Source organism: Sinocyclocheilus rhinocerous, unplaced genomic scaffold, assembly GCF_001515625.1.
Source record: "Sinocyclocheilus rhinocerous isolate Xijiao unplaced genomic scaffold, SAMN03320098_v1.1 scaffold1103, whole genome shotgun sequence".
Classification (NCBI taxonomy): domain Eukaryota; kingdom Metazoa; phylum Chordata; class Actinopteri; order Cypriniformes; family Cyprinidae; genus Sinocyclocheilus; species Sinocyclocheilus rhinocerous.
In genome coordinates, this window is record NW_015641443.1 from 152,611 (window position 1) to 168,582 (window position 15,972).

The following is a 15,972-nucleotide window of genomic DNA, read 5'->3' on the forward strand; positions in this document are numbered from 1 at the left end:
CAGTGTAGACCATATGTTTTAGTATTCTCAGCTTACATTTGAAGGCTTTCTTACGACCACAAAGGTTCTATTTAATTTGTTTGTGTAGTCATTTTTATAATGGTTCACGTGTCTTATATCAGATGGTGTTTGTAAGGTTGTACTATATGTATCAGAACATTGGGTGGCAGTATATAACTAGTTTATTGTAGGCCGAAGGTACATTTTATGATTGTCAACGGAAGTTACATACAGGTTTAGTTATTACATACAGGTTTAGTTAAAAAAAAAAAAGGTTTAGTTTTGCATTTAATTGAGAGTTCAGATCTTCCTTTGGTTCACCTACATAGGCGGAGGGTGGACCAACTCCAGGGTACGGCTAAACGCAGCCAAATCTATTAAGTACAAACATCATAAACCCGTCTTTTTAGGCAAGAACCAGACATGGGTGTCATGTAGGCTAATAAAATATGTTTAATGGGACAGAATTTGTATTTAACGTAATTACAATTTAATAAAAAAACATTAGAAATTGGTAATTATAAAACGTTTCCTTTCCAAGGTTATTCAAACAGCGAATAAATTATTATACAGAAAGTGACATTATAACTCACTTTGATCTATCGCGAGTTTAAGCACTCTCAAAAAAACAAACAAAAAAAAAAAAACACTATCGTTATAATCACTAGCTGTCTACACTGTGAAATTAATCTCTTACTTGCATTGTACATACATCTGCGCGTCCGGTGTCGTGCCGAACATGGATCGTCTGCCGAGAACTGATTGCCGTGTGTAATCACTTTTTGGCAAGTGTAAAACTGCATTTTATGGGTTTTATTGGCCATTTAAAGGTATTTTAACAGGTAAAAATGACTGCATGAGCTATAATCTGTCAAATATAACCCTCGAATGCAATCAAGTCATTTAGCTCATGCAGTCCTTTTTACCTGTTGAAATATAAAATGCAGTTTTACACTTGCCAAAAAGTGATTACAAGCGCCAATCAGTTTTCGGCAGACGATCCATGTTCGGCACAACACCGGAATTCAGTCAGCGAGCGCAGTGCGCACTCAAAACTGATGAGTTTCAGCAATGACTCATCTGAACGCATCTGATTGGCCATTGCATTCCTAAGATCAAAAGAATTGTGTGTGGTTGGTTATAATGCGAAACACTGTAAAAACGCCTAAAATGAAATACGGTGCAACACCAGCAGATCTTAATTTAATGCCGCAATCGACACTTTCTATTCATTTTCATTTTGTTAGCAACAGTCGTAATAGATTTAATTTGTTTGTGCAGGGGCATTTTTGTCCAATTTAGTGGCATTTTTGCCCCAACTCGCTGTGGCCAGCCTTACACACACTCTGCCTATGTTCACCTAGTATTGCCATACTGATTAAAATAAACTTTTTTTGTGTCTTCAACTGAAATATGGCCTGTTGTGTGTAAATAAGAACTGCTATTGTTTATATGATAATGATGTTTCATGTTCCAATTCTTCAGCTCTTTTACTGTTAAGTTGAGATCTGGGACTTGTAGGTGTCTAATATTAACTTTATGACCTTTAATCGCCACTGTTGGTCTATTCTCTAGGGATATGGTTTACAATTTTATTATTGTGTATACAGTTTTGGAAGGTCTTGTGAGTAATGCTGCGTATCAGAGCAGCAATGCTGATCAAGGTCAATGGTGTAGGTCACAGAGTATATAATGCTGGAAAAAAAGCAAGACTGGTGTTGTGCCCAATTCTGACCCCCGCCAGATTACTACCCCCTAGCATTGGTAGGTTGAGGGGTAGGTGTGGGGGAGGGGTTATTATTAAGGGTGGGGTTAGGATTAGGCAATCAGGTAGCAATTTCAACGAGAGGGGGTAATAATTTGGCAGGGGTCGAAAATGGGCACAACACCGGCATTACGCACCCAGTGTTGCTGTCTCTTGCTTGGCAACACTGCACCGAAATCTTGGCAGTATATATAGTCACCTTCGGTCCAACAGATTAGAGCAGAGGTTTGACCCAGATCACTCTATTGCACTGATCCATTTAATTTTTGTGTTAAGCGAGCAAGAGAGGATCAGTCACAGAGTTCTGCTTCTCCTGCTGGCACTCACCAGTTCGATTTGCAAGCATAGCCATCATCTTTTATTTCCTGAGAAAAGTGAGGTGTCTACAGAGCATAAGATCACAACTGCGATATTGCTTCTGGTAATACTGAATAACATATATTTAAGACGCAACATTGTGAGTGGATTTGTCTCGTAATTGAATGAATGATTCAATTACTCAGTTGTTTTGTTCCTGAATCAGGGTTTTTGAATGAATCGAGTCAATTGAGTTACTCACTTGTTTCCTTGTGTTTTTGAATGAATCGTTTGAGCAAATTAGGCAATAGCTGCGTCGAAAATCGCATACTCTCCGAGAAGGTAGTTATTTTGAATAAGTACTTGCTTTGCATTGCGTATTTGGAATGACTTGCTTATAAAGACAGTCATTTGTCGCCACCTACTGGCATAATGATGTAATTAAAAATCCACACCACTAATGCACAGAATAAAATCTAAATTATACTTCAGTTGTGACTGTCACGTTTATGTTCTGTGTTTCTGTTCTCCCTGCCTTGACCTAGTTTTCCTATGTTGCTTGATTAGTTCATTAGTTTCCACCTGTGTTCGTTAGTCATCCTATTAGTCCATTGTTTGATTTAGTATTTATAGCCCTGCCTTTCCTCAGTTTTTTTGTCCTGTCTCCGTCGTGTAAAGAGGTTGTTTTCTCCTACGTTCCCATGACGATTAATTAAAGACTCTGTTCTTTTGACTATCTGCCTCCTTTGTACTCCGAGCTCCTTTCCCCTGGCAACCCATGACAGAAGACAGGACCAACGAAAAGGATGGACTGGGCTGAGGATGTTCTTCTAAAAATCCAGCAGGATGGAAGGCCTTTGGAGCGATATGTGGAGGAGTTCCTGAGTGTCTTCCATCTGGTGAGCTGGAGTGATCATATGCTTAATCCATGCTTCCGGATGGGACTGGATGATAATTTATTCCGATTCTTGTCTCCAGACGATTGTTATAGACCCGTAGCAGACTTTTTATTAATTTTGTTCTCAATTTAAATTGCTCTAATTTCTTTGAAGTAAATTATGATAACTGTTCAGTCCCTATCCGGAGGCATGTTGGCACTCCAGTTCACCATTAACCAGCACCCTCCACATACCGCTCCAATGAGCCCGCTCCCTCCGTTCCACCCCGGCTTTCCCGAGCCTGTCCAAGATCCATTCCAGCCCTCAGCCCAGAAAAAGAGGCACCAGCACTCCCTCTAGAGTCCACTCCAGCGTGCCTCTCAGCGCTCCTGGATATGGCGCTACTCCCAGAGTTCTCGGCTCCTAACCTCTCGCCTGAGTCTGCTCCAGAAAACTCTCCTTTGTTTCCTGAGTCTCCTTCGCCTCCGCTGGTCCCATCCAGCCATCCTTCGTCTCCTGAGCCCCCTGTGCTAGCCAGCCCCGCTCCTCCAGAGCGCCCCCCAGAATTCCTAATTTCCCCCCAAAAAAGTCCCTGATCCACCATGGCCTCCTGAGCTACCAGCTCCGCCATGACAACCTGATCTGCCTGCTCCGCCATGGCCTCCTGACCCGCCCTGGAGGCTTCCCTTGTCTCCGCCCTGTTCTTGCTCTGCACCAGCCTCCAGGGCGCCCGCCCCCGGGAGGGGGGAGTAATGTCAGGGTTATGTTTAGTTTTCATTGTTTATTTCTGTTTAGTTCCTGTCTGCCCTTATTTGGTTCAGTTCCTGTTCTCATTTAGTTAATCATCGTTCATTCAGATCCCCTGTGTTGTATTAATCACCCCATTAGTTCCCTTTGTTTGGGGTTGCATATAAGCCTTCAGTTTCTGGATGTTCTTTGTCTCGGATTAATGTTATATTGAATGGTCTTAGTGTGTTGATGTACATTAAAGTATCCATACGTTTACTCCTTCCTCGTGCTCTCTTACTACAACCACGACGACAGTGACACAAAGATAACGTTAAGGATAAATGTATATTAGTGTACATATCATCCGACATTATCGAGTGTACCATGATAACGTTCTTTACATGCAAAGGAACGAACATGCATATGCAGGGTCAGAAAGCTCTCGGATTTCATTCTAAATATCTTTATTCGTGTTCCGAAGATGAACAAAGGTCTTACGGGTTTGGAACAACATGTGGTTAAGTAATTAATGACAGAATTTTCATTTTTGGGTGAACTATCCCTTAAACTGTTATAGTTATAGTACTCAGTGTAAACAGCCCTTAACTGCTGTATAATAAGGAACTTGTTTTTCTCAGAAATTCTGAAGAAATTCAAATTTGTAGTCTTTCTGTAGTCATGCCTTGCTTTTTCCTCTTAAAGTTAAACGTTTACTTAGACCCTTCACAATGTCTTAACAAATTTGTGATTAACAGCATCTGTTAACATTCTTTCTGAATGATAAACGCAGATGTCGAAAGTAAAAGAAGCATATCTTTATTATCGGACATGAATCATTAATCAGAGGATTAATGGGAAGTTTACTGAGATAGTGGATTCATGCAAGGAGAATTTCTCTTTTTTTTTTTTTGCTTGCAATGCACTATAAATTGCTTTGTGCTGCACCCCTACAACAGTTTATTCAATATGAGAAAACTATTTTGTTTAAACTTTGACTATGTTAAAGTTGTCATCAACGGTTTGATGTACAAATTCAGAATATGAGGATGTTATTTGTGACCTCTTTCTCCGCCATGACACACATACATATAGATTACAATCAAACTTGTGAACAAAGTTCATTCAGGCACATATGCACCAATCTAAAAAAGGAAATGGATTTTTCATAGGTTACATTGTGTATCCGAATGTCTGTCAATACAGTTTCCACACCTGACTCGTCCATGTATAATGCATTTGTACTGGAAACGCACTTGACACGGCTCTCAGCTGGACTAGTGTTGAACAGAGTAGGATTTTCACCAAATATGCTTCTAATAATCGCTTTCCAACAATGCTTGGTGACTCTTTGTCAAATGCTGTTATACAGGCCTTATGATTCGAGTTGGGAGCCCGCACAGCAAACAAAAGAACCACAGGAACCGTGTCCGGTACTGTACCATCTCCATCCTTTTTTACAATAATCTCTGTCCTGATAAATCATTGTACTCTCAGTAAAAATGAGACACTCCAGAGACCTTTTGTTCTGTTTCAAATATGAGATGGAAACACTGTTAACTGAGACAGATCTTTGGCAGCATTGTGAATATCAGATTAAACAAAACAATATGTAATCAGGTTGTTGGTATTGTATGTGTTTTTGCATAGATGATATATTATTTAATAAAGCTGGTTTACATGGTTTTAGCACCTGGTTCTGTTTGAAAGACAGTGATTTACTGAATATTAATCATTTCAAACATAACATTAAGGGGATAGTTCAGCCAAAAATGAAACTTCTGTCATCATTTACTCAACTTCATGTCATTCCAGACCAGTATGACTTTCTTTTTGTGTTGAATACTGTACAAAAGACATACTTTATTGTCTCCTTTTGTGCAAAGAAAGTGAATGAGCACGGTCATTCTGCCAAATGTCTCCTTTAGAAAATAAGAAAGGCATACTTGTTTGAACAACATGAGGTTGAGTAAATTATGACAATTTCATTATCTTTAATGAAATAGAAAATTAATAGTTAAGTGCAAAATAAAATGTAAAAAAACAGTTAAATGTTAAAATAAAACGTACGATTTTTTTTTTAAAACAAATGAATACTTTCATTCAGAAAAGGATGCAGTACTGTTCATTTAAACATTAGATTCATCAAAGTATCCTGAAAAAATGTTTCTTTTTGTTTTTACAAAAATATTAAGCAGCACAGCTTTGTTCAATATTGATAATATTAAGAAATATTTATTGAGCAACTAATCAGCATATTAGAATGATTTCTGAAGGATAATGTAACACTGAAGACTGGAGTAATGATGCTAAAAATTCAGCTTTGCATCACAGAATGCAATTATATTAATTGCAATAAATTATAAAATAAATTATATTAAAAAAAAATATTAAAATAGTATAGAGTTATTTTAATTGTAATAATGTTTCACAGTATTACTTTTTTACTGTATTTTTGATCAAGTAAATGTACCCGTTACAGACTAGATAAACTGGATATTAATCTATTAAAGTATAAACATTTTGGAATTTAAAAATGTAAAAACAAAGAGTCATGTCATGGCATAAAATGAATAATCTGCACTATTTCTAGGTCACTATTGAAATAAGAAAATTGGGCCATTGATCGTAAAAAGGTCAGCTGTTCTTGCTTTCCAAGTTCAAGATGTTCTTTGAATCATTTCCAATTATGCTGAAGAACATGATCATCAGATTATGCACAAACCTGTGGAGTTCATGAAGTGCTATTACCATTAAACCAAAATGGGAGGTATTTTTTTTTTTTTGGTGGAAAATTTTAGTAGAACTTTTCTCTATAATCATCATGCTTAATTTGTAATGACTTTAATGACTTCAATAATTTGTAAGTGCAAAAGTGACCCATTTTCACATAGTGGCCTCAGACTTTTCAGGTTCCCAGTGTATTTAGCATTGACATCTTTTCAAATGAGTCTTATTATTTGAAATTCATTATAAAATTCTTCTAGATTTTACAGCATACATTCTTGGTGATGTTTGGTTTTCAGAGAAATGATGAAAAATCAGTCACTAACTATTCTATTTTATGTTCATCTTTGAATTATGCTTTTTTTTTGCCACTAAATGAGTTTCTTAAATATAAGTCACACACCCACATATGGCAGATAAAAGCTGTGGAGACTAATTTATAGACTCTACTGACTAATTTATCTAGTGGATATTACAGAAGCCTTAATCCTCCTCAAATAAGACTGCAGTTCCATAAGGCTTTTGAGAAATTCATATTAAAATATAGATAGTACTATATAAAATATTAAAATTATAATATAATATCAATATTATAAGATGTGAATAACATTTAAATATTTACCCCACTACCATTTAATTAATAAGTTACACAGTCTGAACTTAAGCTACAAATAAATACTCTGTACATTGGCTTATTATATTTAATACTGAGACTCTTACACATTATATTTTTAAAAATGATTTTAAAAAAATTGTTTTTTTATTCCACCTCACATTTGAAAACAGTATTCAGGTTGAAAGGAATAAGTCTTTTTGAAATCTGACACCATTTGACTTAAAATCTCAGCCTCAAAGTAATTCGATTTCATTGTGACAAAGTTTCCTATATCAGTACCGCAATGGTATTAAACCCTTCATTAAAGAACAAACACAAATGAACGGAGAAGTCCTGCTGAGAGAGCTTTGCTTTGTAGTCTTTTACCTCCTGAATCTGAAATGAACACTTAAAAGCAAACCTTTAAGCACATGAGATCATTTTGATAGGCATTAGTCACTGGCTTGATACAGTCATACTGAATGAAGAAAGAAACACTGTTTGTAATTAGAAATGGAGATTAACCCGTGCGATTTTTATCAAAGAATTCAGATGGGTCTTTTAGAGTTTATTACGTTGATGAATCTTACTCTGTTTAATTGCAAGCGATTGCAGTTCAACAGAGTACGGGTTTGCTGAAAGATTAGCTTTGTTTAAATATGATAAACTAAAATCAAAGACTGGGACAGAGATCAAACATTTTAGGGAGTGCCATTTCTATTTGCATATAGCCAAGCATTGCTAGCAGTACAGAACAGCCACGTTTTCCTCCTAATTCAGAAAGCGTTGCGAATAAACCTATATGTTTTGCTTCCTCAGAGCATGGTAAGAAAGTCAACGCTCGATAAGCACTGTCTCTGTTTGATGTTAGAGGTCTGCTCCTTCATGTGTGAAATTCTCCACCTCTGGAAAAATCAAACATAAACCCATTAAAACTTGTGCGAGTTGCCACAGGGTGAGTCCGCACCACTGAGAGCATGTCTTCTCTCCCTTGGACTTTTGAAGGAAAGGTCATGCCATCCTTAAAGTGAAGGAAAACTGTTTGGAAAACATGAATTATTTCACATCTGGCACTTAGCTTGATTCTGTCCACTCATTCACTCATCTCATAATGACTCGCCCATTTGAATTCGGCTTGAATCAAATCTAAATGATCTTATGCTCAAAGCATTTTTAGGGCTGCCATTAGGAAAAGAAACCAAATTATTCTTATATAACTATTATGTTAAAAAAAAACACATGAAAACAAAGCTTCTCAAGGAACTTCAGCGGCAACAGAACGGAATACGGTACAACTGTGAAGCATGCACATCAGCATGACTTCACGACAGTATTACTACAACAGATAATAACAAAGAAGAACTGGTTAGCAACCACAACATTTTCCCCCCTCCCACCAAGCTTAAGTATGAAACGAAGCTTCAAAGTCCTGGAAGTGTGCAGGACGTGCCCTTGTCCTCACAGGGCGAGTTGTCATAGGGACATCCTCAGATTGTGGGCTCTGACAATGTTCGGTTCTTGCTTCCTGTCCGGTGACTACATCAGGATCCAGATTTAGTGGCGGCAGAATGGGGTCCATAGGTCGGTTCAGGTTTTCCTCCATAACAGAGGGGGGGGGCACTCTTCGAAGACAACTGGCATGCCAGCGGGATCCATTAGCTAGCTCAAAAGTGACTGGCCCAAGCTGCCGTTTGACCTGAAGTGGCTCAGAAAGGAAGAGCTTAATTTATTGCTGCAATGTGGCCTACGGGCTCTTACCCAATCCTGTACTCTTATCTTTGTGGGCCGAACATGATGCTTGCTGTCATATCTGGCTCTCATGTTGCGCTGATGTTGATGAACCCGTGCCCGAATCGAAGTGTTCACTGGGAGCTCATGAGATGGGCGCAGCCTGCTCAACGGTAATTCTAGTTCTCTGCCAAGCATGAGACAGGAAGGGGACACCCCAGTGGTGGCATGTTTGGTAGCGCGATAATGCAAGAGGGTCTGGGAGAGGGCAGCCTTAAATGGGAAACCTTGGGCAAGGTGTGCACGTATACCATTTTTCAGACTTTGATTAAATCTTTCCACGCCACCATTAGCTACTGCTGAGGCGTCACATGTCACCAGGATGGGGCTGGAGAGATCAAAATGAGCTAGAGTTGGTGGTGACGTGAGAAGGTGTTTGAGTCGATGAATAGCCTGCTCACAATCTGCTGTCCATACCCAGGGGGTGTTATGCTTGAGTAGCTGTCGTAGAGGCGCAGTTTTAGCTGCATTAGTCTCTGCTATTTTAGCTGCACACTGTGTAGCTTCTTCAATTTGGAGTGCCAGAGTGAGAGCCTTATCCAAAGTAAGTCTATCATCTTCCATAAGCAGCCTCTCTCTGTTTGTTTTTTCAATAAGTTGGTCTCTAATTAATTTGTCACGGAGAGCACCGAATTTGCATGGCCCAGCAAGGCTTTTTAAATCAGCGACAAACTGACTGGCTGATTCACCCGATCGTTGGCATCTTTGTCTGAAATTTAGGCGTTTCAACAGCACGCTATGAGTCTTTTAAAAATGTCCTTTTAGTCGTGCAACAGCGTCAGAGTACGTATTTGCAGCGCAGAGCGTCTGGAAGATCTGTAATCCCTCAGCGTCGAGACAATGGAGGAGAAGTGCGCGCTTTCTCCCGTCCGGGACATCATCCAAACCCGCGGCTACAAGGTACGTCTGAAACTACACATACCACCGCTCCCACGGCACGACAGGTTCACCAGCGTGGGGCAGAAATGGCTCAGGGGGAGGCAGAGATAAAGCCATCCTCGTCGCCAAATGTTATGTTCAACAAAAACACATGAAAACAAAGCTCCGGGTGAATGCTTGTTTACTCAAGGAACTTCAGCGGCAACAGAACGGAATACGGTACAACTGTGAAGCATGCACATCAGCATGACTTCACGACAGTATTACTACAACAGATAATAACAACGAAGAACTGGTTAGCAACCAACAATAACAAATTGTGTTTCAGTGTGAAATCCTGTTTTCAGGAACAAAACTAGGGCTAGGGGGCCTTCAAAGATTGAGAACCACTGATTTACATAATGCTTAAAGGACAGAGTCATCAAAAATTTACCTATGACATGTCAGTGCAAACCATCAGCACCCTCCCGAGCCCTAGGTTGAGAACTTATGATAATATAGAGCATACTGAATGTTGATTGAATTTCTACATAATTGTGTCACTAGCACTGAAAATCTCATGGTGCTGTAGCCATCCAATCTGGCTTCACTTAAAAGGCTTTAAAATTAATTTTGGCACCAAAAGCAATTGTAACGAGGATAATTGCATGCATTGTTGCTTTTCTGCAGTTGATATATGGGTTTATGTGTTGGACATCCAGGGAAGAGCTGGCAAACATCTGGAAATGACAATCAAAGCCTAACACACAATTACAATGACATTTACACATCTGCCAACATGTACAAATACCTGTTTACTGTGTTATATGAATCTCATCCAATCAACTGCATATAGTAAATTCGTTTAAAACAATAAGCTGAACAATATGTAACAAATGCTGTTATGATTCAGATTCCTTCAAACATAATGCAGATCTGTATTACTCATCTTTCTTTTCACCCACACCATGAATTCACTTCAGTTAATTTTCACTTTTAAATGTGTGTGGACTGGAACCACAACCTTGGCTTTGAATAGCAAAACATTGATGTGAAATCCCAAAAAGCCTTTGTGTGAATGAATGCCTGAGGGACAGTGCCAGCATAACACATAAATGAATCCAATATTTTCTTGACTCATAGTATACACAGCCCTACACTGTTCAATGGTTTCTTTGGTCTGAAAGAAGGCTTTGAAGCTTATAATTGGTCCAGCACACAATTTACAACCAAGACAAATATTAGAGCCCATGTTCACAGGTTAAATAGCAGCAGAGTCAAACATCTGAAGAGAATATTACAGGACTTATACAAGAATCTACGGCTGCCCATTAGTGCACAACACAATGGAAACAAGCCGCAACACAACAAAATCTCCACAACATAATGGAAACAAGCTGCAACAAAACGAAATTAGCACAACACAATGTAAACTAGCTGCAACACAACGAAATTAGCACAACACAACGGAAACAAGCCACAACGCAATCTCCACAACATAACGAAAACAAGTTGCAACACAACAGAAACGAGCCACGAAATTAGCACAACAAAATGGAAACGAGCGGCAACACCATAGACTGTATAAAAACATGGACGTAGTGTCAGTGACGTCACCCGTAGGTTTCCGAAGAGCGTTTTTGAAGCCTAAAGTAGGCGGAGCCGGCCGTCGCCATCTTGGCAGTGCATCACTGTGCGTCACTCCCGGATAATCGAAAATGGGCAAAGAGGCGGGAGCTGGTTGCTGAAACCACGCCTACCTAGCTCGACGGTGGTGACAGCAGCAGCAATCCACCTGTCACTTAAGTGGCCGTGCCCTTAATTATGCAGAACTTTAAGGCTTAATATAATTTAAACGGATGAGTTATAAAGAAATTAACCCCCCTCACAGTTGTCATGAAGGGCAAAATTAGCTATATAGACCAAAATCATTTTTTGAACTAGACTGTAAACATGTTTTTTCCTGCTGTAAAGTTGGGCATTTTACCATGGGGAGTCTATGGGATTGACTCCCTTTTGCAGCCAGCCTCTAGCGGCCAGTCGATGAATTACAGTTTAAGTCACTTCCGTGTTGGCTTCACGAGAGAGAGCGGGAGGTTGCCGCTTGGGCAACACAAGGGAAACAAGCCTTTAAGCTGTGGAGATTTCGTTATGTTGTAAACATTTCGTTGTGTTGTGGAGATTTTCTTGTGTTGTGCACTACTGGCCGCGCCACCATAAGAATCAGCAAGCTGTACAGTCCTACAGAATGTAGAATGGAAAATTAACTCATTGGTCTATAGGCTAAAGGTTGTTTTTTTTTAAGTTGAACAGCGACATAAAACATAGTGCCTTTTAAGATGTGGTAATGGCCTATACATCTATACATGTTTACATATAAAAAATTATCTAAGTAAAAGGCAGCAGAAAGCAAGAACATGTTCGTTCACACTTGTTATTAAAGGGGTCATATGATGCGATTTCAAGTTTTCCTTTCTCTTTGGAGTGTTACAAGCTCTTGGTGCATAAAGAAGATCTGTAAAGTTGCAAAGACTAAAGTCTCAAATCCAAAGAGATATTCTTTATAAAAAGTCAGCCACACTACTTTGAAAGCTGACGCTCGCGATTATGGTAGGGGGCTTTACATTTCCGACGCGTGCTTGCAGTGTTCGGCCAATCACAATGGACCTACAATAATGTACAGTATTTGAAAAATAATGTGTTTTTTGAACATTAAAGCATGTCAACATATTCTGTTACACCAAATACACAAAATAATGATCTTTAAAATAGCATCATATGACCCCTTTAAAACGCGAGATTCAGCGTTCATAATAAAGCATCAACGCGGAGCGACTGCCAGAGGCATTTTTATATAAAAACAAAAAGTAGATCGCAGCAGAAAGCAAGGCGTTCGTTCACACAGAATGCATACTTGCCTTTAAAATGTGAGACTTAACAAAGTGGAATGAAAGCGTTTTTAAAAATAGGCTACAATAGTGTACTTAAAAAGTCTTAAAGGCAGGGTATGTGATTTTTCAAAAACACTTTAGAAAACTGATTCGGGCCGAATAGCAAAACAAACTTGTAGCCAATCAGCAATAAGGGGCGTGTCTACTCGTGATGTGGAGGAGAGCGCGTTCAGTGCATGGGACGGACATTAGCCGAGCCGAGCGCCCGTCGCGCATGCACGAGATGCTGATCAGCAAAACTAGCGTATGTTTACGATTAAAAAAAATTGCCGTGCAGCACTAAAAACGCTTTCTTTGATTTTCCCATAAAGTTTAAGATGCCGGGTTGTCGTAATAAGGAGCCCAGGGATCACTGTGTGCCGTTTCAGGTGTGTGTGTGTGGGACTGCATCTTATCAACACCAGTGGAGCCTGAGGCAAGTCAAGCGTTCTCTGATTGGATACTGTCTGACAGGTCGAGCTCCAGTCGTGGTTCTCAATCACGCCTGGGATGGTTAAATCACTGGCTCAAAACTGAAACTAAGGATAGCAAATTACCAGATCAAGTTCTTTCTTATACCATGTCATGCTTTGCTGAATGGAAGCCACTAGATTTCACGTAGAGGGCAGCACCCAGTAGGGGCCATTTCTTTCAATATCAGGTTGAGCCAGCAATACAATGGCACAGATTTGCTAGCTATTCTTAAAGCAGGTTTGGTCCAGCTCAAAGCTTTGAAACTTGTTGAACAATGCTTTTGCTGAACCTTGATGGGTACTTTAGCCCATGAATATTTAACAATGGACATGAATACTGACATGTGGCCTGTGGCTAGGCACCTGTTAACAGTCCTGATGTGGAAAGCAGCAAAAACAACATCCAAAGGAATGACGAAATCCTTTCTATTTTAATATAAAACACTTTTATTAACAAATTTTCGATTTAAGCTGGACTCGTTGGCATGTAGAATATGGTATTTGTTATTAGCATTATTCGTTAGCTTTTTTGCATATGTTAAATTAATTATTCATGTTAGCTGCAACAAATCTACATATACAGAAAAAAATGTTAATCTGAAAAAATATTCTATTAAAAATATTAACATCACTGAATCCTTTAGGTTACATGAACAAAATTTATTGGTTCAATCAGATAGAAATCGCTCAATTGCAGGTTACCACTTTTCAAGGTTTATATCTGAGAAACTCATATAGTATCAGGCTGAAGGGAGGCTGTGGCAGATGAAATATATTTGGTCTCTTGAGCAATCTGACAGCTTTATTTTTCATGTATTTTGTTATCAGTACAATCTGACCTCAGTAGATGGATGATCCCTGGCTGAAGCGGTGAACCCTTCAAAACAAAAACACAGATAACAAGACTAAACTGCTGTGATAGAACAGAAAAACACATTAGAAATGAAAATACAGGCACACACTTTACACTTGAATTCAGTGAAGTATGGTGCCAGGTTTGAGGCTTATTTTAATAAAGTTCAAAATGAATGAGTAAAACATACATTCCCTTAACAACATATTTACTGCTATTTTCACATCATTGCATTTAAATCTTACAGGAATAGTTTACAGGGAAAAAAAATTACTGAAAATGTATTCACCCTCAGGCCATTCAAGCTATAAATAAGTTTATGTAGATAAGTCACAAGAGGTTAATTGGTTGACTGGAGTCATGTGGATTACTGTGATGTTTTTATCAGCTGTTTGGACTCTCATTCTGATGCCACCTATTCACTGCCAATCCAAATCTGTTCAGATTAAGAAACAAACTCATCTACATCTTGCATGGCCTCAGGGTGAGGTGCTGTTTTATGCCTAAACTGAAGCAGAAACCTTTAAGAGAAATGTTAGACGCACGATCATTTGGAAAACAGGACCAGCTGACAATGAGATGAAACCACATAGAGAAAATGAATCTCTCACCATTGCTGACACAAATATGAGTGTTTTACTTTGGCTAATCAAAATGTTGTGTCTGATGAGTGACTGGAAATGGTTCTTTCCTGCTGATGTACACATATGTCATAATGTAGCCACCGCACATTTACTTGTTTATATTGGTTTATTCCTCATATTTTGCTGAACAGAAGAAACAATAGAGAAACCCAGGTATATAAGGAAAACGTCCTGTTTCCTGCAGGATCGACGCTGAGCTGGCACAATGGATTGCTAAAATTTACTAGACAATTAAACCAAAGCCTCTAAAAGTAGAAAAATGTGTTTTGTTGTTAGCATTTGCTGCTATGCCCTTAATTTCATTCAGTGCTTACCAGAAGGCAAAAGCAGAACGGTTCTTCAAAGTAAGTCTGGGATTTGACAGGCTCAGAGGGGAAGCTGTGTATTTTAGTAGAGTGAAATTTACACAGCAAATAAATTATTTAGCTAAATCTCTCTGGGGAAACAGGACTGTGAGTCTGTGTCACATGGCTTATTCTTGGTTTTCTTTAAGGCAGATGGAAAATAGAAAGGATTTGATATGAGAGTGTCTGTTGTAACCCAATGGACAAGCAGTTCTTATGTGTGTAATTTCTGAACAATGTAAACGTACAGCTCAAGTTGTTTATTTAAAATCGTTGATCGTGAACATTCAAACAACAATGGAAAATGGTCCCAAATGTTACAAAAATACATACCATGTATCAAGCTTGTTTAAATGTAGATACAAAAATATTCACGTGTACACATGACTGTAAATAATTTGGGTCATGCTTTTTGTGAATTTATTACTTGAAATGTACCGTATGTTGCCTGTGTAGCATGCGGTATGGACATTACTCACTTTCACAGCACAGATACACAGTTAATATATACAACATCCAGATCTTCTGCTGTGCACTTATATATTACGTTTCATCCACATTGATATACAACAAAACAGCACGTCGTTTCAAAACCAGACATAGTCTATTCAGCGCAACTCATTAAAATAGGCACCTTTTCATATATGCATTTATATAAAGTTCACAAAGTACACTGCTAGCTAACTTAAAGTGATATTGAAAATTACAACATTTTAATTAACATTTTTATAAGAATATACATTCTTTATCATGGTAGATTAGAAGTAATCTGGCTAATCACACATTTAAAATAAAAAAATATTGTATGCCATCGGACAATATTGGGCAGTGATTTGAGGCTTTAATTTTTTATTAAATATATTACTATAACCTTTGCAAGCTTGTAGCATTAAAATGAATTTGCTGTACATTCCCTTTATATATTCTATCAGATGTGACTGTACATAATTATTTTACACTCCACTGGAAACAGAAACCACAATCCAGACTGAACTACCTTTATGTGGCGCTGACCCAGTTCGAGTCGCTTTCCGGGACTTCACAGGCCTTGATCTGGCTGCAAGTCCATCTCAATGAGTAAAACTGTGAGACAA